This window comes from Tupaia chinensis, unplaced genomic scaffold, assembly GCF_000334495.1.
Source record: "Tupaia chinensis unplaced genomic scaffold, TupChi_1.0 Scaffold000515_1, whole genome shotgun sequence".
NCBI classification, from domain to species: domain Eukaryota; kingdom Metazoa; phylum Chordata; class Mammalia; order Scandentia; family Tupaiidae; genus Tupaia; species Tupaia belangeri.
The window spans coordinates 5,903,348-5,928,724 of NW_006160028.1; the positions used below are offsets into that span (position 1 = coordinate 5,903,348).

A 25,377-nucleotide genomic window follows, 5' to 3' on the forward strand; every position below is an offset into this window, starting at 1 on the left:
AAGGCATTTCCTCATGGCAGCCAAGGGGTTACTCCTCCAGCACAAGACGGGGACCGATGGGGTGCTGACAATGACCCCAAATGGCTGGGCCTTCCAAAGGAATAAGTATGCAGCACCTCTATGAGACGGCTGCAGGAGACAGGGAGCAGGAAGGGGAGGGAGGCAGTTCTAAGGCCCTTCTACCCTCCCCAGGAGCACTGACTGCCCTGAGAAGTGGGGAAGAAGCCCATTACTAGGCACCACTGGGGTGTCACACAGAGGACTACCCCAGCTTCCCACCTGGCTCCAGGTGCAGGCCATTGGGCTTTCCTGGCCATGCCTTATCCACCAATTAACCCACATGGACACGAGAGGAGGAATGGGCAGATGTGACTAGGTTCGATGTCAAGGTGACAATGAACATCTTAGCTTCCCACAGTCCCTTCCACAGGGCTGGAGGCTATGGCTGGGGCACTGGGCGTGCCAGCCCATTTGGGAAGGCAGCCTTTACAAACTTCTGCTGAGCCCAGGGGCCACTCAGGAGCCCACGAGGGGAGGAATGGGCCACAGAGGTAAAGCTCATTACTGCAAACCCTCCCAACTCAGAATTGGAAAGACCTGGGCCTGGGATTTTACAGCCCCAGACCCAGAAATAAGAGGGGTCTTTTCAGAGTTTCAAGAAAATGCCTATATGACAAAACTATGCATGGATTTCAAAAAATGTTTGTACCAAAATAAACTTGTACTTCATTTTTTCACAAACATTTTGAAGCCCCTTTGTAGCTTTTATGGCTAAAGACAACAGTGGTGCACTCTGTTTTAGAATCCCAAAGAAGGTGGGGAAGGAGTTCCCTGAACTATGACTGAGTTCTCTGAAGGCAACATCTCCAGTAGAGGCCCACGAGCCCTCTGTTCTGTCCAGGCTCTGCTCTCAGCTATGTGACATCGAGCGAGTCACCTGCCTGCTGTGAGCCTCAGTTTTGCCTTCTATAAAGTGGAGGTGACATCTATACAATGAAACTGATACAAAGACCTAATAAGGCAAATGACTGAAAACGACTATGTAGACCGTGGATTGCTATTTTCGCATGACTTTATTATTTCTGCAGAAGACAGCCAATGAAAGGCACCCAGTGAGAGGCAGGGAGCTAATGTGATTGGCTATGACTGGGTGATAACACGGAGCCGTTCTTCCCAGCAACGGAACAAGAGGAATGGACTAGAAATGGAGTGAGGCTTAGCCGTACTCTGGCCCTGGCCGCAGAGAGCCGGGGAGGCAGCCGGGACAGCACTGCACAACAGTCATCTGGATGCCCCCAGCCCAACACCAAGAGGCCTCAAAGAGCTGTTTCATCTTCGCTCCCCAGAACAATGCTGAGTCTCCCGAATGCCTCTTTTGTTCCGTACAGCACAAAAACCACAAACATTTTTTAACTGCCCTGTGTTTTCCTAGCTGTTTGTTCTATTCTCAAAGGTCCTAAGATCGGAGACACACGTCCAAGAACAACAGCTGGTGAGCCTGCCCCATGCAGTTGGAACAACAAGGCCAAGGGGTTCTGGCTGAAAGGGGGAAGGCAGGAGGCAGGGTTGGCGGTGGGGGAAGCAGGCCAGGGCCAGGGGCCTGAAGGCTCTGTCCCTGTGCCCCCTGGAATGGGAAGTCCCCAGTGGGCCCACAGGATTCCTGCGGGATGACTGGGGCACTGGCCACATTTCTCCAGGGTCAGGTTCCATTCAAAACTCACATGGTCTTCCCCTCTCCTCTCTGAAAAATGAATAGCACAGGGGCCAGCAGGGGGCATGATGGTTAAGGCACTGGACTCCCACATGGTCCACCACCGAGTCACAGGCTGGCCTGCAGCTTGAAAATCATGCCAGGCACATGTGTGTGAAATCCCAAGTCCCAGGAAGAGAATGGAGGAAAAGGGATTGCAGCGTGGCTACCTACCCCCCAGGGGATGATTTCTCACATTCCTTCTCACTGTCTCTCTCAGAAGAGCGCACACGCCCTGTGCAAAAAAAAGAAAAGAAAAGAAAAGAAAAAGAAAATGAATAGTTTAGGTTTGTACATCAAGGGCCCGGGACAGAGGATCTCCTGAAAGGAAGGCAGAGCTTTGACATCCCGCAGAGGCCTCACCCTCCCACCTGCCACCCCTGTCCCCCGGCTGCTCACATGTCTCGCATGGCCAGAGAGGAAAGTGGTAAAGAGCCTCAGCTGTGTGTGGACCCTGACCCCAATCCATCCTGGCTCTGAGGCTGACCTTGAGCGAGCACATAGCTCATCTGCACCTCAGTTTTCTCACCTGGAAATGGGAGCAACATTAATACTGACTGTAGCATTGTCACCACGCTCTAATGTACCGAGCACTGCCTGGCCCAGGGTGCACCAATAACTTAACCAGCGTTATCGCTTGCCGGCATAGCGAGGCACGTACGGGCATTTCTGCATGGCGACGACCATCCTTAGTGCTGCCGTTATCCCTGCAGTGTCTTCCTCAAATGAGCCAGGGTCCAGGGAAACTGCTCAGTAACTGCACGGACAAGGCTTCAGCACCTGTGCCATCACTCTCATCTCATTCAGGACCTCCTCTCTGAGCACCTCCTATGTGGGGCCAGAGGGAGGCTGAGGCAGGCTCACGGCTTGCAGCGCTGGAGGAAGGAGAAGGGGAGAAGCCCTGGCTGGCACAGCGGTGCCACCACCCCAGCCCAGCCTATTACCCAGCAGTCATGATCCTGAGCCCTCTCCTGCAATCAGCCTCGCAGGGCTCCCCGTTCTCCTGCAGCTCATAGGCAGGATTGTGGGAAGCATCCGGGGTATAGCAGGTGGCCTGTGGGCCATGCATGGTCTGTGGTGCCTCTTCCTTGAACCCTTCTCCCCGGGGTCCAGACACCTGAGAACCATGGGGCCCTTTCTCCTGTGCAGAGGACGGGGCTGGCCTGGCCCTGTCTGGCTCCATGTCCCTGTGCTTTCTGGACAGAACCTTAGCCTAGTACTGCTTCCTCTGGAAAAAGGAAAGAAAGGTCCCCACTGAGAGAAGGGGCTCCCCCTAGTGCAGAAAGGCGTGAAGAAGGCTGGGTGCGTGCATCCATGGTGGATGAAGATGGGCACCACCACCCGGCTTGCCCCACCTCCACTCCGTTACCCTGTCTGTCCTCACACCTTCCCAGGGGCTCCCTGAGGACACTGCCCCTCTGGGCGTTTTGTTCCTCTGCTGCAGAGTGACGGCTCCTCTTGGTGTGGCCCTGACTACCTTTCCCATTTTATCTGTCCTTCCACTGCACATAACTCCCATCAGCCTAGTGCGTGTTCCCTGCTCCCTGTGCCTCCTCTGTGCTTCCCAATCACTGGGAGTGGGGGCTGTAAGACACGCCGGTCCTAACCTGGAGGACGGCATCCAGAACTAGAATGGCTGAGGGCCTGACCTGAGACCCTGCAGGAAAAACCCATAAGGAGAGCCAGGCAGCCTGTGCACTGGCCAGGCTCTGCCGCCCCGGCTCTGCCGCCCGGGTTCTGCCACTCCACCATAGTGGACAAGGGCTCCAGGTCTCTCCGGTGCATAGTGGGTGCTGACCAGGTCGCCTCTAGCTCTGAGTCTCCACGAGAAACACCAGCCTCCAGGGCCCTAGCGTGCCATTCCCACCCCAACCTCTTCGGGATATTGCCACAAAGTACCACAGGCCAGCCAGCTCATCACGCAGAAGGGTATTTCTCGAAGTTCTAGGGGCTGGGTCCAAGATGGAAGTACTGGTAAGTTCTGCATCTAGTGAGGCCTACTTCCTGGTTCATAGACCACTGTCTTCTGTGCTCTCACATGGTAGCAGGGCCAGGGGGTCTCTGGGATCTCACTTATTCGTAAAGGCTCCACTCTTACGGCCTGATCCCTTCCCACACCCTTACGGCCTGATCACCTCCCACACCCACCACCACCTTGGATGTCAGAGCGTGAACAAACGAATGTCTACCACAGTGCTCAGTAGTCTGAAGGGCTGAGTCAACAGTGCAGAAGAAGATCCTGACCCCCTCACCCCCTCACCTTCCAGGCTCCAGGGGAAGGTGGAAAACCTGCTCGGCCTAACTAGAAAGTAGCCCATGCCTGAGCACCCCGCAGCCGGACCCAGCAGAGCCTTCAGACAGGTGAGAAGGGCAGAGTCCCATGGCCCTTCCCCGGAGCAGCCAGGGTGGACTCCACGGCGAGGGGGAGCAGATTTGTACAGGCAGTGCCAGCCCCCAGCACCGCACACAGCAGGGAGCTGAGAGGAGGGGAGAGGAGTCTCTGGCTCTGTTACGCGCACATTATTGATACGACAGTAAAATGATTTCACGTGACGACCCCCTCACTGCCCCATCAGTGTGACCACCAGGGACCATGTGCTCCCCTCGGTATCACAGCACCAGAGAAGGCATGGCACTGGTGTCCCAGTGTCACCATGCCTGGGGTTGTTTGCAGCGCTCCAAGAAGGACACTGAGCTCCAGAGAGGGGCTCCGAGGCAGAGCAGGAGGTGAGAGGACATGGGGGGCTGCAGGTCCAGAGCCTGGGCCCCGGCTCAGCTCTGCAGCAGGCCAGCTGGGTGACCTTGAGAGAGGCACTTTTCTCTGGTCTCATTTTCCTACGCTGAAAAAAGAGCAGGCACTGGATGAGATGATTTCTATGTTCCCATTCAGCTGTGACAGTCCATCATGCCGCTAAGTGGGAATGAGAACCAGATCTAATCAGCCAGAACTAATTCAACCAATATTTTTAGGAACCTTCAATGTACAAGCCTCTAACACATAAAAATAAAATACAAAAAAATAAAATTCTACGTGTTTTTGACTTTCTAAATGGCTAAAAAGGACAGAGGCAGAGGACAGAGGAGAGGGGTCCCCCCCACCCTAGCCCCAGGGCCTTGCCCAGCCACAGCCATTCCCCAGAGCTCGCTGCCAGCGAGCCCACCCTCCCCGAGACGGCTGATATAATTAGAGCGGGATTAACCTGCATCAATCTTCCCTCATCCGACTGATGAGGCTTTGGGGATTCTGGAGAGCACGGAGGTACTACTGCCTGAGTCATTAACATCTGTAATATTAAAGAGAACTCTCCCAGGAACATCTCTGGGGGCAGAAGACAAGCCGGCCCCGAGGGCTGGCAGGCCTGTGTCTGAAGAAGCTCCTCAGCTGAATTATTAATGGGACGCGGAGTACGGCTCAAGTTTCCCATGACAGATGGTTTCGCAAGCTGATGGTTCTGAGACCAATTAAGAATGATTGTGGATTCCGAAGCCGTCCACCACCAGTGAATATCTTAAAATGTCTCCAGAACCCACAGCAGGAAATTCACAGCCAGCTGGCCCCTCGGACACAGGCACGAAAATCACACAGCAGAAAGGGGTGCCAGATGCTACAAGGGCTGGGGCCGCCGCCACACACCAACCTCGGTGCCCAGCCCGGGGTGCCACCAGAATACGGGGGCAGCATGCAGAGTCAAGGGCCTTCCTCGGTCTCTGGCCCAGCAAGCTCTGCAGGGTCTTAGCACCTAGGGAAAGCAAGTACCAGGTGGGAAAAAGGATCCAGGCCCCAAAGTTTAAAAAAGGTATTGTTCAACAAAGCCAGACAGCACTGTGTGCTTTAGAGCTTCTCTGTCTTCATTATGCTGTGCTCTAGAAGAAGGGCTGTGGGTGTATGTGTAAAGAGAAAGACAGAGAGACCGAGAGTCTCAAACTTATTTGATTAGGAAATCCTTTCCTCCAGGACACATTCTGCAATGAGTGTTCTATGGAACTCATCCTGAGAAGTGACTCTCACCACAGCCTGCATTTTAGAGATGAAGAGACAGAGGGCCAAAGTGGTCATACAGTGAGCCAAATCCTAGGTGGAGTCCTTTGTGCACAGCGGTAAGGTCCAGGTGCTTGGCAGCTGCATTTGGGTTGGCTCCAGGAACTGTCAACAAGGCTGGGAACTGAAATGCTTCCGGGAGAATTATGGGTATGATCTAAGGCCCGGGATTCACCTGGAGGGAGATGGTTTATGATAACAGCATGAGAGAACTCTGAGACCTTGGGGCCCAGCACAGAATAACACATCCTTTTCCCTGGTAATAATTTGCTCGGTGTTTCTAGGCCTCCCCGCTAGACTGTGAACTCCACAGGGCGAGAACCAAGTCTGCTCTGTTCAGCACACACCTCCAGCACCAGCCCAAGGCCTGGCCAGCAGACGGGGCTCAGGAACTGTTTGCTCACTGGCTGGGAGCCGAACGAGCACGTGCCTTAATATGGACTCCCACAAACCCTAGCTTCCAGGTGGAAGGACCTCATGGGATCTGAACGCCAACCCTTTCCTAGGCACGGTGAGGCGTCTTCGCTGCCTGGGATGCGGTCGGCCAGGCTCCGGGGGCTGGAGCCCACTGGAGCCGAGTAGAGTATGAACAGGGGCCGGCCCAGGAGGGCTACGGTCTGTGCCAGTGTTTGAACCATGTCTCGTGGGTGTGAGACACATCTGCCTTTTCTATCAGTGACGCAGGGCACGCAAGGCAACGTGGGTTACCTGCATACAGAGGGGGAACGACGAAGCAATGGCATCCCGACCTCTTCTAAGCCACTCCAGCGTTTATTCATGTATTCTACATTTACTAAGCAGTTACTCACAAGGAAAGACAAAAAATGAAAGGCTTGATCTCTGCCCTCAAGAAGCTAATGGCCTGGAATGAGAAAGAAGGCGTACCGAGCGCTCGTGTGAGGAGACGCTGACGTTCAGAGACACTCAGGCTGCACGCGTCCCTGGGAGCGGGAGAGGGAGCCTGTCCCTGACAGAAGCTGTCCTGACTTTAAATCTGGGGCCTGCAAGGGATGCTCCTGGCCTCTGCTCCTCGATCTTTCACAAGAATAGTCCCAAAAAGGTAGGGAGGGAAAGCCTAGGGCCTGGATTCTTTCATTCCCAGCTCTTTCTTGGGGGGATAGAAGAGTTGTGTGTGTGTAGGGGGGTGGGGGGAGGTTGCTCAGGAGCTAGACCTGGGGCAGGTTCTCCTTAGGAAGGGCCTGGGAAAAGCAGAGTGGCCCTTACAGGGCTATCCATAGCAGGCGCACGGAGGAGGCTGGGGGCCCGGAAATGAGCTCACAGGGGCAAGCTGGTGGGGAAGAGCCAAGGTGAGCCACGGAGCTATGACAGCTATCCTGTCTGCCATCTGATTCAAAACTCTTGGGGAGGGAATAAGCCCCTATCAGGATACAATCTTGGCCAATGCCCTGGCAGTACCTGCTGGCCCCAGGCTTCAAATGCAAATTATTCCAACCAAGGGAAGAAACCACACTGATTTTTCAACTGAGATCCTGCCCAAAATAAGTTGAAATGTTCATGATCACAGCCTGCAGCCAAGAGACCAGATGAGACCCAAAGACCCTGTTGGCGCCCACTGCTAGAGAGGGCTGGCAGGGTCCCTCCCTGAGGACGGCCCAGAAGCCACTGCAGCTTCCCCACACTAGCCACTGCAATAGCCAGGAGCCAGCCAGGCCACTGCCACACCAACAGGGAAAGCAAGGACGGGAGAGCAGCTCTGGGGAGGGGACACACAGAGAGGGAGCCAGCCCAGAAGTAGTTCAAGCCTGTCACAGAACAGACTCTTCTCCTAAAGTGACGGCGAAAATAGGAGAGCTGCTTCCTCTGCCCGGAAGGGTGTCTAGAGCTGGAAATAGACACAGACAAGGGGTCTTCAAAAAATCCCTAGAAAATGCCTATTGTGAAACAACAATGCATGAATTTCAAAAAATTTTTGCACCAAAATAAATTGAATTTTTTAATAATTTTTTAAGGAATTAATTATTTAACTATTTATTCATTCATTTATTTTTTTAAAAATTTGATGAGAGACACACAGAGAGAGAGAGAGAAGGTAAGAAAGCAAGCCACCAGGTCTGGGACTTGAACCGTGGTTGGCCATATGGGAGTGTCCAGCACCTTTACCACCATACCACCTGTTGGTACCCCAATAAATTAATATTTTAACTCCACTGTTTCCATGAACTTTTTCTAAAGATTTCATTTTATTTATTCATTCATTTATTTTAATTTGATCAGGGAAAGAAAAAAAAAACAACCACAGAGAGAGGAGGAAAGTGAGAAAGCAAACCATCAGATCTGGGACTCCAACCGTGGTTGGCCATGTGGGAGTGTCCAGCGCCTTAACCACCACACCCCATCCTGGCCTTTCATGAACTTTTTAAAGGACCTTCAATGGTGCTGCTGTTTCTTACCAGTTTAATGCAATTGTTCAGCCCTCTCCCAAAACTGGAGGTGGCCTTTAATGTGCATAAGTACACCCAGCACATCGGAATGGAAGAGTCCTAGAAGACAACAGTGTCTGCCTGGGATCTGGGGTCACAAGGGGCTGGTTTTCAAGAACTGAGTAGTTTCTTGGCCAAGGTAGCCACTAGGCTGGGCACAAAGACCAGACCTTTCTTAAACAAAGCGTTCCTCAGGAGGGGGCGATTGTGGAGTCCTGGACTAGCTGCCTCCTGTGTGGCTTCTGCCTGTTCCTAACCAAAAGACTGCGGAATGGAGGGAGGGAGCAGAGCCTGAGACAAGAGCTTAGATGCAGATAAGAATTGTGAGGGGATCTTGAAAAGCAGAAGAGAGAAGGAGACAGAAAAGGAGGAAAAGCTGATACCTGTCCTACCAGGCTTCCAGAGAAGGGGCAGGTGCCTCCCCGACAGCCTCCAGAGGTGGTGGGGTTGAAGCACTGTCCCACCGAGATAGTCCTCCATGGCTGAGGGCTGCTGGGGAGCCCGTCACACCCACTGCCACTTCTGGGCTGTGCACGAGTGACAGAGAGTCCTTGGGGGCCACCCTGTGCTCTACAGGACTGTCAGCACAGCTGAAATCAGAGCTTCTGCTATAAAATGATCACATATTTCACCAAACACACCTAGATATATAATATGTATATACGTACATATATGTATAAATGTGTGTGTATATACTTACGTGAGTGTATTTATATATGTGTGTGTGTGTGTGTATAATTATCCCCAAGACACTAAGGGATAAACTAAATTCTCAATCAAAGCAATGAAAATATTTTACCTTTTCTCGTTCTACAGGGTTTTTTACTTAAAAAAATATTACCTAAATCTCTTCCATTAGATGCCACCTTAAAATCTTTGCACGTAGATGGAATTTAAGGTATAAATAAAGTAACAAACATATGTGGATTACATTTTTTATTCAAATAAGTTTTTGACAAGTTCAGGAGGCCCCGTGAGATGATGGAGACATACGAGAAGCACAGAGAGCACCACAGCTCGAATTACTGCTGTAGAGTCGGCGGGGAACGTGCCAGTGACAGAGACACGGCGCATACATGCACTGTAAGATTTTCTCCAAGTTTGTCTTTGTCACAGACCCTCCTTGAGGAAGATCCTCTAGAGCTGAGACCAGGCTCAGTTGTCTTTTTCTTTTCTTCCTTCCTTCCTTCCTTCATTTTCTTTTCTTTCCTTTTCTTTTCTTTCTTTCTTTTCTTTTTTTTTTGTAATAAGCTGAGTTCCACTACTAACTTCCAGAGGTGAGGTCTAGAACCTTCTCACCCCATGCAGCCTGAGGCAGACAAAGGCCCAGAACAGAAGGCTGGTAGACTTGTGTCTGAAAGCGTCAGACAGCAACATAGGCAAGGGCCAGGTATTTCTTCATCCTCCCAACCCTGTTCCATTTTTTAATTTCTTTGGTTTTGTTTTGTTTCTAGGTGTTTGCCATAGGGCATGCGTGCTCGCCAGAGAGGGACAGCGAGAGTAAGAGTGAATAGAGCTGTAGCTGAGACACACTGCCTGTCCCTCAGTGGGCCTAGGTCAGAAGCAGCCTCCCCGGCGGTAAATGAGATCGGTCACTCTGCAGTTCGTTCATTCACTCATTCACTTTGCAAACGTTCCCAGACACTCCATGCGGAGCCTCGTACCAAGCACTGGAGACCGAGAGGTGGTGATGACACTCCTCCAGGGAGGAGCTGGGTTAGAAGGGGTTTTCCCACTGTGACAAGGTCAGGCAGGGCAAGGAAGCATACAGGGACAGAATGTCCACTCTTGAGAAAGAGGAGAAACAGAAAAACAGGGCTGAAGTTTCCCTCCTCCCCAACAATCCTATCCCAACACTCCCCTCCCTGGAGAAAACAGGACTCTTCAACAACGTGGTCAGCCACACGCCTGTCTGCTGGCTGGAGGGGGCGCTCCGGCTCTCAGAAGCCCTCCATTCTGCCCTGTTACCTAGTGGAAAAACACTGTAAATTTGCTGGGACGTGATTTGATTTTCTTGCCTAGTTGTGATGCAATTATGATGTTATAAGGCAGAGCGACCAAAAAACACTCCCGGGGAAGCAGGGAGAAAGAGTCCTTTCATCTTCATGTGTGCCATTCTGTAACTCAATTGCAGCAACCAGCACCTGGGTCATTCTGCAAACTGCTCTACCGGTTTTCAGAGAGGGCTTTAGAGGCCCTGAGAGGTGAAAGTAGAAGGAATCTGAAGTACCTGAGATGGACATCTACATTCTAGAAGAGTCCGCTTTGGGAAAAGGCTTCTCCAACACTGCTCGCCACGTAGTCTGGGTGGTGAGAGATTAGTGCTGGAAAGAGAGGCCCGGGGAAAGCAGGGCTAGGGAGGCTGAAATGTAAGCTTCTGAAATGATCTAACAGCGGACCGCTGATTAGAAAAGAATTCCTAAGTGTCTCTGAGATGATCATGTAACTCCTGGAAAGAGGGGATTGTGTAAACATGTAATCTCTCCTTACACACAGTGACAGAGTGTTGGAGCCAGGAGGGAGTCTAACCTCTGGAAAATCTATCTCCCCATACACATGGCTAGGGAACTCAAGGCCCAGAAAAGTGAGAGTCAGGTGTGCTGGGAGTCCACGGCCCATGAGGGCCCGCGACCTGCCACAGGGCCAGTGAGGGCGGATCGCACGTGGCCACGCTGCTGGCTGGTGGCAGTTTGAGGAACACTTCTGTCACTCTCTAGCATGTGTCCTGGTCTGTTTACGTAAGCACTGCCACTCCGCCTCAGTGCAGCTCCCCAGGACGCAGATGACTAACAAACACCCGCATATGCCCAGGGCCTCCTGTCTGTCTCTGTGTCTGTCTCTGTCTCTCTCTCAGACAGGCATCCTTACCCAGCACGACGACCGAGCTAGAATCCAGGTGCTTCCAGACCCCAAGTTACACTCATCCTCACACTCAACTCCCCTCCTTAAATCTCACCTTGCCCCAGGCATTGTTCTCACTCCCTTCCAGTCTAATCTCCAGCACGCAGCCACCTTGTCCTTCCTACACTGAAAATGAAAGTAGGCCTTCCCACTTCCTACAGAATAAAGCCCAAATCCCTTTCATGGCTTACAAATCCCTCTCCAGGGCACTCCAACCAAACCTCTTGGCTGCACACCTTGGTGCCCTGGACTGGAGCCTCTCGGTTCCGCTGAAGCACCCAGGGGTGTTGCCCATGGAGCTCCCTGTACTTACAATGTCCTTTCTTTCTGACCACATCCTACTTGCCTTCCTATAATAAGTCACCGCTTCCTGACAGCTTCCTTGATTTCTTCTAGTTGGGTTCGGGTGTCTCTCTGATGTGTTTAGAATCCCCTCCCTGCCAGAATTCTTGTCTGCTGCTTGCTTACGCGAATGTCTCCCCCACTGTATAAGCTCCCTGGAGATGGAACCATTGCTGTCTCTTGAGATCGCTGATACATGATAAATACTTGCTGTGAGAGAGTTACTGACTAAGTGAATGAATGCATGCGCCAACTCTGAAAGCTGAGCCGGCAGAGAAACCCAAGCGCACGCGGAATCGTTATCGTTCTCTCGGAAAGTAAAAAGGGAGCTAAATCATAAAGATGAAATAAAAGGTTCATCTTTAAAAGATGACTTTATACAGATCTGTCAGTACGTACGCTTGTTTTTCCCTGGAAAAAAAATGTTATGTGGGGGAAAGGTGGTAGGCAAAGGCAGAGAAGGACGGCCCCAAAAGACATCTTCTGTGAGGAGCAGGTTCGGTCCGTGCACTGAGGTCCACATTTATACCACAGCAGTACTCCTCCTCCCACCCTTATTTATTATTTTGGTAACAGTTTTATTAATATATAACTCCCATACCATACAACTCACACTTTAAAGTGTCCTAGCCAGTGGATTTTAGTATATTTACAGAATTGTGCAACTACCCTACAATCAATCATAGAACATGGTACCCATTAGCTATCACCCCCACCACTACCACCACCGCCAAACCTCCTGAACCAGCAGCCCAAGCCCTAAGTAACCATTGTGGCTTTTTGTTTGTTTGTTTTCTATAGGGCACATGCAATCACTGGAAACAGAGACAGAAAGAGAGGGAGAAAATGAGGAAGCTTCCCCCCACGCCCCCTAGAAGGATGGCCACACCACAATCCTCTTTCCTCCACTTTCCTCTCAAGATTTTGGATGTGTACCCACTCATGCCTGGAGTGTTTTTCAAGTCAATGAGTCTGGGATGCAAACTGTGCAGCCAGCTGTGTGGGATCCAGCCACCTTAACCTCCAGGCCATCTGCTGGCCCAAATTTTGACTTTTTCTAGGCATTTCGTTTAAATGGAAGCATGTAACATGGTCTTTTGTGACTGGCTTCTTTCACTCACCATAAGGTTTTCAAAGTTTATCCACGTCGTAACATCTTTTTCATGACTACATAATATTCCATTATATGGATATACCACTTTTTGTTTATCCACTTTCCAGTTGTTTCAGCCTTTGGCTACAATAAATAATGCTGATATTAACATGTACGTACAAGTTTTTGTATGGGTATATATTTTCAGTTCTCTTGGGTATAGCACTAGGAATGAAGTAGTGAGTCAACCGGGGTACAACATCAGCCTCCCCACCAAGTAAGAGGCACCTGTTAGCACCCTGAGAGACAACTCTCAAGCTGACTTCGAAGTGACAATGATTCGAAGCAACAGACAGGGATTGTGCATCCTGCTACCTTCTACCAACTGTAAGGTAGGGCAGGGCTAGGGGCAAAAGGCACAGAGGTGAGTGAGGGTAGACCCTGCTGGTCCTTAAGGACTTCCGGTCAAGCTGTGGAGAAATAAGCAAGAGGGAGGAGAGAGGCGATTCTAACTTGGGGGTGGAGTACAGCTCGGGGGAAGAGCTCACGGCAGTAGTTATACTTGAGCTCAGCTTACCAAATCATCAGGATTCAACAGCCATGGTAGGTAAGGGGTCTGCTCAGCTAAGAAATCAGCAGGAGCAAGGCCTTGGAGGCAGGAACACAAGAGAGGCAACAAACAATCGGAAGGGAATGGACTCAAGTCAGCACCTTGGACAATCTGACCAAACGCACTCACGCCTACACAGAGCTCACTGTGCGTAGACTTTCAGGATGTAGGGAGAGAGGGGGATGAAGGGAAATGAGGCCAAGAGATCAGGTTAAGCCAGATCCAAAGAGGCCTTCAGGCCATACCAAGTGTGCCTTTTTCTGGCAAGGAGACAGAAGTGACAGAATTCCCAAGGGTCTGCTGGCTTGGGACCTGCAAACAGTATCAGAACCAATATTGTGGGTTCTGCATCTGGGTGCCTCCCTCGGTGTATGCCCTATGGACCTCTTCCCTGATAGCCTGTCCTCAAAAACGGACATGGGAAGCATTCTCCCCCACAGTAGCCTGTTCCATCAGCCTGGGCCTTCTCCACTACTGAGAAGAGCACTCTCTCTCTGCTACGGGCAACCTAATTATCAAAGATCTGACCCCCCATCTGCTATGGTCTAAATGTGTACCTAAAAAGTCATGTATTCAAATCTACTGCGCTATTTTAACAGATTTACCAGGGAGAAAACTTAATCCCACTATGGGATTAGGAGAGAGTCTTTGGGAGGGGATTAGGAATAATGTCAGCAGGGTAGGGCCCCCATGACTGAATACTAGTGGGTTTAGGAGAGAGAACGAAGAGACATTTGGACACTGGCATGCAAACTCCAGCCACGTGGTGACCTATGTTACCTCGGACCCAACAATAAGAAGGCCTTCATCAGGTGTAGCCCCTTGACCTTGGACCTCTAAAACCATTATTTTTAAATGACCAGACCTAGGGGGACCAGCAATTGGCGTAATGGCTATGTCGCTGGACTCCCACGTAGTCAACCGTGGGTCCCGGTGGCTTAAACTCCGCCGGGCATGTGTGTGTGCGTGCCCAAGATCCAAGAGGAGAAAGGAGGAGAAGGGACTGTGGTGTGGCCATCCCCCGGGGGCGTGATTTCTTGTTTTCTGTCTCTCTCTGTCTTTCTAGCGAACACATGCACCCTATAGCAAAAACCTCTCAAAAAAAAAAAAGTAAATTACCAGCCCTGGGCATTTCTGTTATTAGCAACACAACAGACTAGAACACTGCTCAATCACTCTAAAGTCAGAACCTGAAGTAGCTGGCTATCTCTCTTATCCTCCCTTCTCTGTCCCCCACCCATCTCGAAACACACACAGTCTTCTTAGTCCATGAAAGGGACAGGTGATCTGACTCGGCTCTACGGCAGGTGGATTTTTCAGTCCTAGCTCCACATTCTCATCAGCGTCCTACAAACGAGGGCAGACCTTGGCTCTGTAGCTGACTGTGCTGGAGCACACCAGACGTAAGAGCATTTGGCTAGCTAGAGTCTGGCTATTTCTGCAAGTGCGGCAAACCCACAAATCAGCAGTCACACAGGATGGCTCGGAATCCACTGCAGCAGGAAAACGAATCTCCAAAAAGCCCCACTCCACTTGCAAGACACTTTCCCAGAAAGCTCCACTCCTGTTGTTACACACTTTTTTCATGCTTTCCTCCACCATGCTCACGCGTCAACAATGCAAGCAACGGTTCAAACTGAGGCCGAGAATGTCTGAGGAGGCTGTGGAGTCTTCTGGATGCACCGAGTCAGCAGAGTGAAGGAGCAACGCCGCATCTCACTCGCTGTTTGCTTGGAGATCTGTAACGGATGTCCACCTTCCAGGAGTCCCCAGTGAAAAAGAACGCTTCCACTCATCACCAGCATCATCCATCGCAGACGCACGTGGAATGAAAGGTTGACGCGGGACAAACAACTCTGAGCCAGGCAGTATGACTCTCACTTTACCAATAGAGAAAGTACGGCAAGATTTTAATTCTGTTTGCTTAAATTCCAAACACAATTCACTTTCTGTCGCAGTGGTATGTCCTGATGAACTGGATTTTCTGGTCAACAAGGGAGGAATTAGCTACATTCTGTAAATAGAATCCAGTTAATTGAGTGCTAGTGAAACAAACTCTTACAAAGCCTCATCCCACAAACCCTGCCTGGGGTGGAGGTGGTGGGCAGGTGTGAGCACCAGCAGAGTCTCTGAGGATGGCAGACAGGGGACCAGTGACCTTGGAGAATGGCCGGTTAAGAAACAGGCCATGGAAGTCAGGCCGTCCCTCCCACTGGACGCACGCATGGCTGCTGAACTGTGAAGCCTTGTTGGGTAAAGAAAGATGAATTACCGAATGGCACCAGAGACACAGCAGTCCACATTTGCAGGTGGGTGGGTTTCCCAGCTCTGTAGAGGGAGAGGATGGGGCCTTCCCCCAAAAAACAAGAAGAAAAAATTGGGGGAACTCAAGGTGCCCAGAGTTCTGGAAGTACTAAGGGCAAACAGGTGACCAAAGACCTTCAGAGAAAGGCTCCCATAAGCAAAGGCACCCACTGGGTTCTCAGGGAACACCTCTGCACCAAGCAGATCGGATGTTCAGCTCTAGCATGATAAACAGTCCTTAATTTAATCACCTCTTCCATAATAACCACAGGCAGATGATCATGTGTTCAAAAGGTTCGCAGATGCCTATTTTTGGCAACTAGTTACCATGCTGTATGTATATTTTAGCCCAACTTAATTTTATTAAAGAATTTTTTTAACTTGTAACTTTTTGACTTATTTTACAAATATGAGAGGTCTCCAGAATTTCATGGAAAATGCATATTATGCACAAATTATGCATGGGTTTCATTTTTTTTTTTACACCAAAACAAACTCATACTATAATTCCATTTTCCCACAAACTTTTTGAAGTCCTCCTGTACTCCTACGGCCTTTGTGCCAAGCAGTGTTCTAAGCATTTGATAAATGTTAATATATTTCAACGTTATAACGGTCTGCCTTCGTGAGGAAGGTACTCTTTTACAGCTGACGGCCAAGGCACGGGGAGGTGACAGGCTTCAGGCCACGCAGGTGAGTGAGTGGCGCAGTTAGAATTCAAGCCCAGACCATTTGAATCCAGTCTATGGCCTCAGCCTCTCCACTCTGCTCATTAGCGTCACCTGCAGGCCCGTTCTGAGAGCACAGAAAGGAAGTGGTGCAGCTTCCCCACCCTGAGAGCTGGGCCCTTCTTGCAAATGCTGGGACACCGGCTCTCCAGAACCTATGGGGCTCCCTAAGGGCCCTGCACAGCACTGCAGAAGCACAACCCTGCACCAGAATCCCATGCAAGAAAGCGAAAAGGTTTCGAAATCCCTAAAGATCACCCACATATATACCAGGGACATCTAGGGCTTCACTCATTTTTATTCCATTATAAAATTCACACTAATGTTTTAGGTGACAATAGAGGCAGTGTGGTCTCAAAGCAGCCATAGAGAAATGGCTCCACGCTATGACAAATGTCCCACAGCCATGAATTCTGGCTGTCAGGAAGCCCAGGGAGCAGAGGCCCTGACAGCGAACAGCTGTGAAGATGCCCTGCCCACACTTGGCAGAAAACCTAGAGGGGACGTGCTCCCACCCAGGTGGCAGGAAGAAGAGAGAGCAGCTCTGGGGGGCGCCATGGTTTGGAAAAGACTGCCAGGAGGGGCTTGTCACTACGTGAAGCAGATCACAGCCATCTTACCATGAGCCTGAGGTTGGAGATGGCCACGCCAGCCGGCCCACTCAGTAGGAGACATGACAGAGCACGGCCATCTCCTATCTCTCCCTCAGAGTGGAGAAAGGAGACTGTAAGTGTGGAGAGCAAAGTAAGAAAACCGCTTCGGCCGCCGTATCTTGGGAATCCACTGCAGTCCTGCTTTCAGGGATCTTCCAAGTTCCCTGCTGACTCGATATCCCTCCAGACACTGGCTGTCCCGAAGCTTTCTTCTCCCAGCCCCAGACACCCTGAAAACCTTGCTGGTCTCTGTACCCTGAAAAATATATGACCCTTGCCGATCATCACGACCTACCTGCATGGGAAGGGCCCTGGCTGGGCTGGGGGAACGGGCGCTGGCTTAAATCAGTGCACACATCTGTCTTTCCTGCAGGTGACCAGGTTAGCCCGCAGGATGTCAAGGTGGGATTCCCGGAAGGCTACAAACTGGGACCCTGGCTTCATGGGTAAGAAATAAGTGTGTGCATGGTCTTGCTCCAGAGAAGTGCCCTCCTGCCCCTGGGAGCCCGCACACAGAGGGCAGGCCTTCTGTCTACATCGCCAGCTTGCCAACATTCTGAAGATATAGTGGGAGGGCGTGCGTGCGCAGGAAGGGCTCTTAGATCTACAGAAGGCAACTCGGAGGAAATGAGAGTTTCTCTGACAACCTGAGATTCAGAAGGATGTCTGGGGAAACGGGTGCATAGACGTGTTCTGTGTGGTCTCATAGGACAGAAGTAGAGCCACCCTGGAGAAGCCACAGGGAAGCAGATTTTTAATTTAGCATACAAACATTCCAATGAACTTGTCCAATAACTTGCCTGGATTGGAAGCAGCCAGGTCTCCACTGGGGGGGGGGGGGGGGGAAGGCGGGGGGGTGATGAAGCTGAGACCCAATAAACAGGGATGAGGTAGGAGGATGCAGGAGGAGATGCCCTCGGTGTCTCCCATCCCTGCAGCTCTGTATCTGCACTAACAGAACCCATAATCACCTGGCACAGTGAGAAAAGGCATTTCAATTCACCCTTCTCGTTTTATAAAGGAAGAAACCAAGGATGATGGGAAGGAAGTGACTTGACCCAAGCCACCCCTCAATCTTTCCATCCCCTCATCAAACAAAGTCTGAGCAGGAAGGGGGATGTTTATTACACATTTTAGTGAGAGAAAGGGGGTACCGAGGAGACTGAGGGAGGAAGGAAAAATATAAGCAGACTGGAGAAGGTTTCTACCCCAGGAAATCTTTCCCATCGCCTTGGCAGGCTTGCTGGGTGGGGGGCAGTCAAGCAGGCAAATTCTAATGCTTCTGTATTAGTGAGACAAGTTTCCATCCAAGTCAGGTTACAGACCTACTTAAAACATGAAGCCATGTCCTCTGATTAGCACAAAACATTCCTTCTCTGCTGTAGAAGCTACGGTTGGCTTGACTGGATACAATTCCACTAAAACAGACCCCACTGAGATCCCCAAAGATTACAAGCCCACGAAACAGCCTGAGACCAGCCACGTGCACCCCTCTTTAATTGCACACGGATCACAGGATCGTCAGGGACGTCACGGTTGCTGCGAGGAAGGGTGAATAAAGACCGTGTTGCTGGAGAGACCCACACAGGGTGGAGTAGAAAGAGAACTGGCAAGCTCGACTATGGACAGGAGTGAGCGGGCCACTGTACAAAGGGCCAAGTGCTCGCAAATCTTTTCATGGACTACGATCACCCTTCTGAAATTTATTTATCCACCTTTTCCATGAATGAGACATAGCAAGCGAGAGGGAGCAGATAAACAGAGAGACACACAAAGACAGCACCCCCATAGGGTCCTGACGCCACAGTCCACCCCAGCCTTCGGCCAGCCCCAGACCACAGGCTAGCATGTGTCCACTGAGCTTTGCATGCTACTGCCGCGCCTCCATCTGGCCCCCGTGACTACCTTTAACACGCACATCCTTGCTGCATATCCCAAAAGAGAAGATTCAGGGAGCCGGCTGTGAGGTGGCTAGGGATGGGGGTGCAAAACCTCTCAAGAGCTGCTGTACCTAACTGTACCCTAATAGAGGGCAGGCTCTAAGCACCACCCACCTAGGACCTCAGGGACTCTGAGGACAGGCAGGGCACTGAGGCTTGGGACCTGAGCTCTAGTCCTGACCAAGTGACCCTAGGCAAATGTAACCTGTCCCAAACTTAGTCTCTTCTGCAAAATGAGTGGTGGTGGGGTGTGTGTGTGTGTGGGGGGGCAGTAATGTGCCTGCCCACTTCACTGAATTAGTATGAGGAACGAATTTAAAACTCAGCTGGAGAGCCAATCTGTAAGCAGGTGACACTGTCCAAGCCTACCGGGCCGCAGGGTTCCAACCCCCGCAGGAACATCTGACAGGGAAGCTCCCCGTGCCCAGGGCAGTGAGCTGGGAGTGGGGAGCTGAGGCTACAGCGCGTCTGTGAAAGCATGGTTGCTTCAGGCTGGGACCCCCAGGAAGTAAGCGATTTACTCTTTGCCTGTGGACGGCAAAACTTAGTCTCTTCTGCAAAATGAGTGGTGGTGGGGTGTGTGTGTGTGGGGGGGCAGTAATGTGTGCCTGCCCACTTCACTGAATTAGTATGAGGAACGAATTTAAAACTCAGCTGGAGAGCCAATCTGTAAGCAGGTGACACTGTCCAAGCCTACCGGGCCGCAGGGTTCCAACCCCCGCAGGAACATCTGACAGGGAAGCTCCCCGTGCCCAGGGCAGTGAGCTGGGAGTGGGGAGCTGAGGCTACAGCGCGTCTGTGAAAGCATGGTTGCTTCAGGCTGGGACCCCCAGGAAGTAAGCGATTTACTCTTTGCCTGTGGACGGCATAAATGGTACAGACCTCGCTCACTAAGTCTGGATCCCGAAGACAGATGCTCACACTGAGAAATGACCACAGAGAATGAGCGTCCGGAGGTGGTAAGACTTCAACTTGGTCAAGTCACATGAACTTCCAGAAGCTCGGGCTTAGCTGCAGGCAGCCAGGGATGGCCCTATCATGCGAATACGGCGCACCTGGTGCCCAGGGGCTGCAGCAAAGTGCCCTCATCTGCTGGCTTGGGGATCGCAGACAGAAAAGGGGGTAGGACAGGAAGAAGGTGGAGTGTGAGAGAAAGCGGAGTATGGACTTGCCTCTGGGGCAGGGTGGGGGCGGCAGGCAGGGGTGGCCTCTTACAGGTAGGAGCTCGAAGGCTTTAACACGTGATCCTTCAAACCCTTGGCACCACTCGTGAGCCATTTTCAGCTGGAATTGACAGAACACAGGTGGCCACTCATGGCCAGCCCAATTTGGCTCCCACGTCTGCACCTTTGCCACGGTCTCTACACCGTGGAACGGGAAAGCCAGGCCAGGCTGCTCATCGCCGTCAAGGGCAGGACCGCGATGAAAGACTGTGATGAGGAACAGGCCAGCGGCAGCGTCCTCGAGGTTCATATATCCAAACACTCCATGACAGGGGAAGGAGAAACCCTTCCATAACCGATATGCTGGTGTATCCCCATCTTACAGGCGAGGAAACTGAGCTTTTCAAAGCTTTACGTGTATTACACTAAGTCATATAGGAGTGAGCGGTGGAACCTGCAGTCAATCCCACAGTCTGACTTCAAAGACAGAAACTTGCCCCATTTTAGTCTATCTCCACGGTAGAAAGAAGAACATGCATCTTCCCAGAAAACAAGGGATTTGACTTATCTAATTGGCTAGAGAGTCCAGTTCTTTCCCCTTCATGCAGTTATTTGAAAACAATGACCAAGACTGACACCCCCCAGATGTATTCAGAGAGCACAGCCAGAGCCCGGCTAAGGCCATGGTTTCCGTTCAAGGCCCTCACACCTGGTCCACGAGACTGAGAGGAAGAGGCTGTGTTAGTCGAGGGCCCAGTCTTCAAAAATGTATAGCCATCAGGAGGAGAGACTGTCTTCCAAGCCATCGGTCCTCCAAGTCACGAGCTGTGGCGTGATCCAACACCAGCACACAGTGACAAGGAGTGGGGTTACAGCTGGGCGCTCGGTGGCCCTCGGGAAGGCTATTGGCATCTCTTCTGGGCTTTGAAGGACGAATAGAACAAAGAGAAGAGCAGGACAGAGGGAGAGTATCCTAGGCAGAGGGAAGAGCAAACCCGAGGCCGCAGGTGTGGGTAAGTGCCTACCTCGGAAACTACCCCGGGTTGGAGAAAGGAAGGGTCAAAGGGGCTGATGGGAGGAGAGGTGGGGGTGGAAGGAGGGAGACTGTGGAGCTCCCCGAATATCAGGCTAGAGTCCAGCCTTTGGAATTAGCACAATGCCTCATGTACAGTGGGTGCTCAAAAAAGCTGGAGAGAGGGAGTCATCACTCAGTTTGAGGACATGGGAGGGGCAATCTGTCCCTTGGCTACAGAACATGATCCAAGAGACTATGTCGCGCATGGAAAGAAACTGGAAGTCAAGCAGACCTTCTGGTTAAGGACCTTCCGGGGGCAGAACATGGTGTGACGTGATGGAGAGGGATCCAGGTCCCAGAGTCAAATACGCAGAAGAAACAGGTGTGGAGGCAGCGCTAAGCCACGGTCACAGGCATGTTTATCGTGAGCTGGGCCCCTTGGCTGTGGGCGCAGAACCAGCCTTCCAGACTGCACCCTTCAGAGGGCACGGCCTATGGCGTGTTCATAGAGCACGGTAAGTCCTAGGCAAGGAATTCTTCACAGCTGAATTGTTAAAGTCACTGAGTTAGCCAGGATAAGCTCAAATGTGCAAGCTCCCAAAAAAAAAAAAAAAAAGCTTCCATGACTGAGGCCAAGCTTACATTAACGCCCTCAGTTTATCTTGGGCAATGCCAGGGCCAGGCCACGTGGGTGACTTCCACAACGGAGCCTGGGCTTCCATTCCATTCCATTCCCCACCCCAGAGTCGGGCTCGGCTGGGCTTGCTGCCTCCCCCCCCGCCCCCACCCCCCGGCGGCTCCCCCCCCGCCCCCCGAGCCCCTGCTGGCTTCTCCAAGACAAGGACCCCTCCGCTTCTGCAGTTCTGTTCTGGACACAATACCGGCCCATCCAGGAGCCACAGGGTGACATTTTCTGAGTCCTGTACCCTGGCCTGGGGGCAAAGCCCTCTCCACCAGGTATACTTACACTCTCAAGAGTACATCAAAGCAGGCAAGGCATCCATTTCCGGTCACAGACCAAGGGGCAGCCTGGCGAGGTTCTGACACGGAGCTAACACACACTAAGAGCAACTCTGGGGACTTTTCAAGACAGTCAAAAATCAATGGTGGCAACAAAGCATTTACACTTTTGAGAGGCAGTTGTCTCACCTCTACTTTTTTTCCCTTCATGCCTTATACATAGAATGATGGCCCAATCCCCATGTTAGTTCTCAAAATTAGCAAATGCCTCCGTAGGTGAGTTAAACCCCAACCGACAGAGAAAGCCTAACTCTCCTATTCAACCCAGCGGCAAATTCTAGTTCATTAGCTGACATGGATTGCCAGCAGCCTTGGAAGTATGGACTGCATGTCCCCGAAACTCTGCACTAGAATTGGCATAAAGCTAGGAGATAGGGACCTTGGTAGATAATTAGGTCATGAAGGTGGGACCCCCATGAGAGGACCAGTCCGCTTTTAAGAATATAATAGCCCAGACACTGCTGTTGGGCAGGCCGAGGCCATATGGGAAACCCAGGTTCTACCCTCAGCCACCCTAATGGCATGCACCCGTGAGAACAGATACTCGGGAGGCTGAGGCAGGAGCACTGTGAGCTCTCAGCGAGTGTGGACGATATAGTGAGACCCTCTGAAAATGCTGGAAATGGTGGGCATGGTGGGACACATATATAGTCCCAGCTAATTGTGAGGTTGAGGCAGAAGGACTGCAACACAGTGAAACTCTCTGAAAACACCCCACACACATTCACACATGCGCACACACACAGAGACAAGAGAGTTTGCTCGCTCTCTCTCTGTTCTCTCTGCCATAGGAAGATACAATAAGAAGGCCACCATCTATAAACCGAAAGCAGGCCCTCAACAGACACCTGATTTGCCAGTACCTTGACCGTGGACTTCCAGCCTCCAGAACTGTAAGAAATAAGTTTCTGTTGTTTATAAGCTACCCAGGCTATAGTATTCGCTAAAGCAGCCTGAACTGGCTAAGACACTTAATAATATTCACTTACAGAGACACAGGACTTCATGCTTGACCTTGGAAGTCCAGTCAAATAAACAAATTTTAGCTCAAGATGATCCAATACCACCCTCCTGGTCCCAGCAGATGATGGGTCCTGATACTGTGTGGCTTTCAGATTATCAGAAACACACAATTGGCTACCTGAGTGACTTACGTCCTGCTGTGGTAAGAATTTGGAGTGAACTCTCCTCTCCCCTCCAGGACTTGACATCACAACTTATCAGACTCTGTATGTGAGTTAGTGACTTCAACTACCAGATTTCACAATACACATAAACCCGAGTTTGTCAGTCTTTAAGGCTGAGACTTCAGCAGGGCCACACTCTGTTAGCTACCTCCCAAATGAGGCACTTATGCCGTGACAGCGCTGCACTGTCAACCACTTCTGCAAAGACCTGAGCTCAGACAATAGCCAGCCCACAACCTGTCAGCCTTTGAGTTCATCTCAGAAGCCTTGCAGGCTGCCACCAGGGACCGCTGTGCTGTCAGGGTCTCCACTGTGTTGGTCAAGTTATCTCTCCTGGGACCCGCTACTACAAAGGTAACCTCAACTTTGAATTGAACTTTACTTTCCATGGAGGCTGGCTCGCATCCTAATTGAGGAACTAGACTTTAGTCATTTTGGAATCCAGTCACTGTGAGGTTAATGTATTCCCCATGAAAGTTGTCCCCATTATTCTCCCCCTTTAAGCACTGTGAACCATAAGGTAAGGGAAAAAAATCTTGGTAGCAATAAACCTACCATGTGATTTGTGAAATCATAGTTTGATCATCTCCTTATTTTAAAGATTTTTTTTTCATTTATGTCTCCCATAAGTGAGACAGAAAGAGAAAGAGAGAGAGAAAAAGAAAAAGAGGAAGAAAAAGCACCACCAGAGTCTTCACACTGCAACCTACCTCCAGCCTCAGCTAGTCCTGGATCACGGGCACATCCTGCCTGGTGTACTCAAGGAGGTCTCAGGGAAAGACCCCACACTCACCTCACAGAGCATTGAGTTAACGAAGTGTCACCTTCTGCCCACTTTCCTCCTTATTTTTTAAGAAGTTTTCACATTAGGGTGCATGCACTCACTGGAGAGAGACAGAGACAGTGAGAGGGAAAGTGAGAAATCACTCCCCCCGGGGGGACAGCCACACTGCAATCCCTTCTCCTTCATTCCTCTCCTGGGATCTTGGGTATGCACACACACATACCCGGCATGAATTTCAAGCCAGTGGGTCCAAGACTGACTTGAACTGCGGCCGACCTGTGGGAGTCCAGCGATGTAACCACTATGTCATCTGCTGCCCACCTTCCTTATTTTAACCATTCCAAATCCACAGCCAGCCTCAGCGGTATAAAAACCTCAGCCTCCCTCCCTTCCTGCTCTGCCACGTAAGGTGATCGCAGGTCCTCAGGAAGTCCAGGACAGCCCGTGTTGTTCTAGCATAATCATCGACACCAACCCTTCTTCACTCTCTAAAGTGTTCAAGGTTAAACAGTAACCTAATGGTGGACTTAAATGGCTGTGCCCATCCAGGACTGTTTCTCGTCATGCTTATCTTTACCTACTCCAGATGCAGATCTAGAAACTGGAATATTCAGTGGTAGGGCCTAATTCAGGAGAGCACATGCTCCTCCCTCCTTCCTTCATTTCTGTTGTGGTTTGAATATGTCCATCCCTTAAAAGTTCAAGTTCAGAAACAATCTCTCTGCCCTCGTGAGTGGATTAGTGGATTAATGAGGGCTCTGCCCTAATGAATGAATTAATGTTGGTATCATGGGAGTGGATCCCTTAAGGAGGGAGTGGTGTTGTTACAAAAGTAATCTCTCTGGCTCTGTCGCCATGTGATGCCCTCCTCCACATTATGACACAGTAAGAAGGTCGGCACCGTGCCCGTGGACTTCCCAGCCTCCAGAACTATGAGTTTCTTTATAAATGACCCAGTTTATGGTATTCTCTTAGACCAGTAGAAAACATACTAAGACACTGTCTTTCAACTTTCATCCCTCACTCTTCATCAGGGGGCATTTATTGTAGCTAACAAAGACATCAAAATGTAATGAAACCATAAGCCTGCTGTAGGTATGCCATATGTTTGGCTGTTAGGTTTTCTAGAAATATGCTTCTTTTTTTTTTTTTCTTTTTTTGGATGTGTGTGCTCGCCAGAAAGACAGAGAGAGACAGAGAGACAGAAAGTGAGAAATCACCCCACAGGGGGGATGGCCACACCGCAATCCCTTCTCCTCCATTCTCCTCTCAAGATCTTGGGCACTCAACGCATACGCGCCTGGCGTGAGTTTAAGCCGCCAGGTCCGGGACTCGAACCACGGTCGACTACAGGAGAGTCCAGCAACACAGCCATTATGCTAACTGTTGGTCTCTCTATTAATATGC

General features: G+C 50.9%; 1 protein-coding gene across 1 annotated transcript in view; it reads right to left on the reverse strand.

Annotated features, from left to right (window-relative positions):
• Window positions 1-25,377, reverse strand: part of XXYLT1 (xyloside xylosyltransferase 1) — a 193,560-nt gene that overhangs the window by 44,677 nt on the left and 123,506 nt on the right. The gene's annotated exons all lie outside the window — the stretch shown is intronic.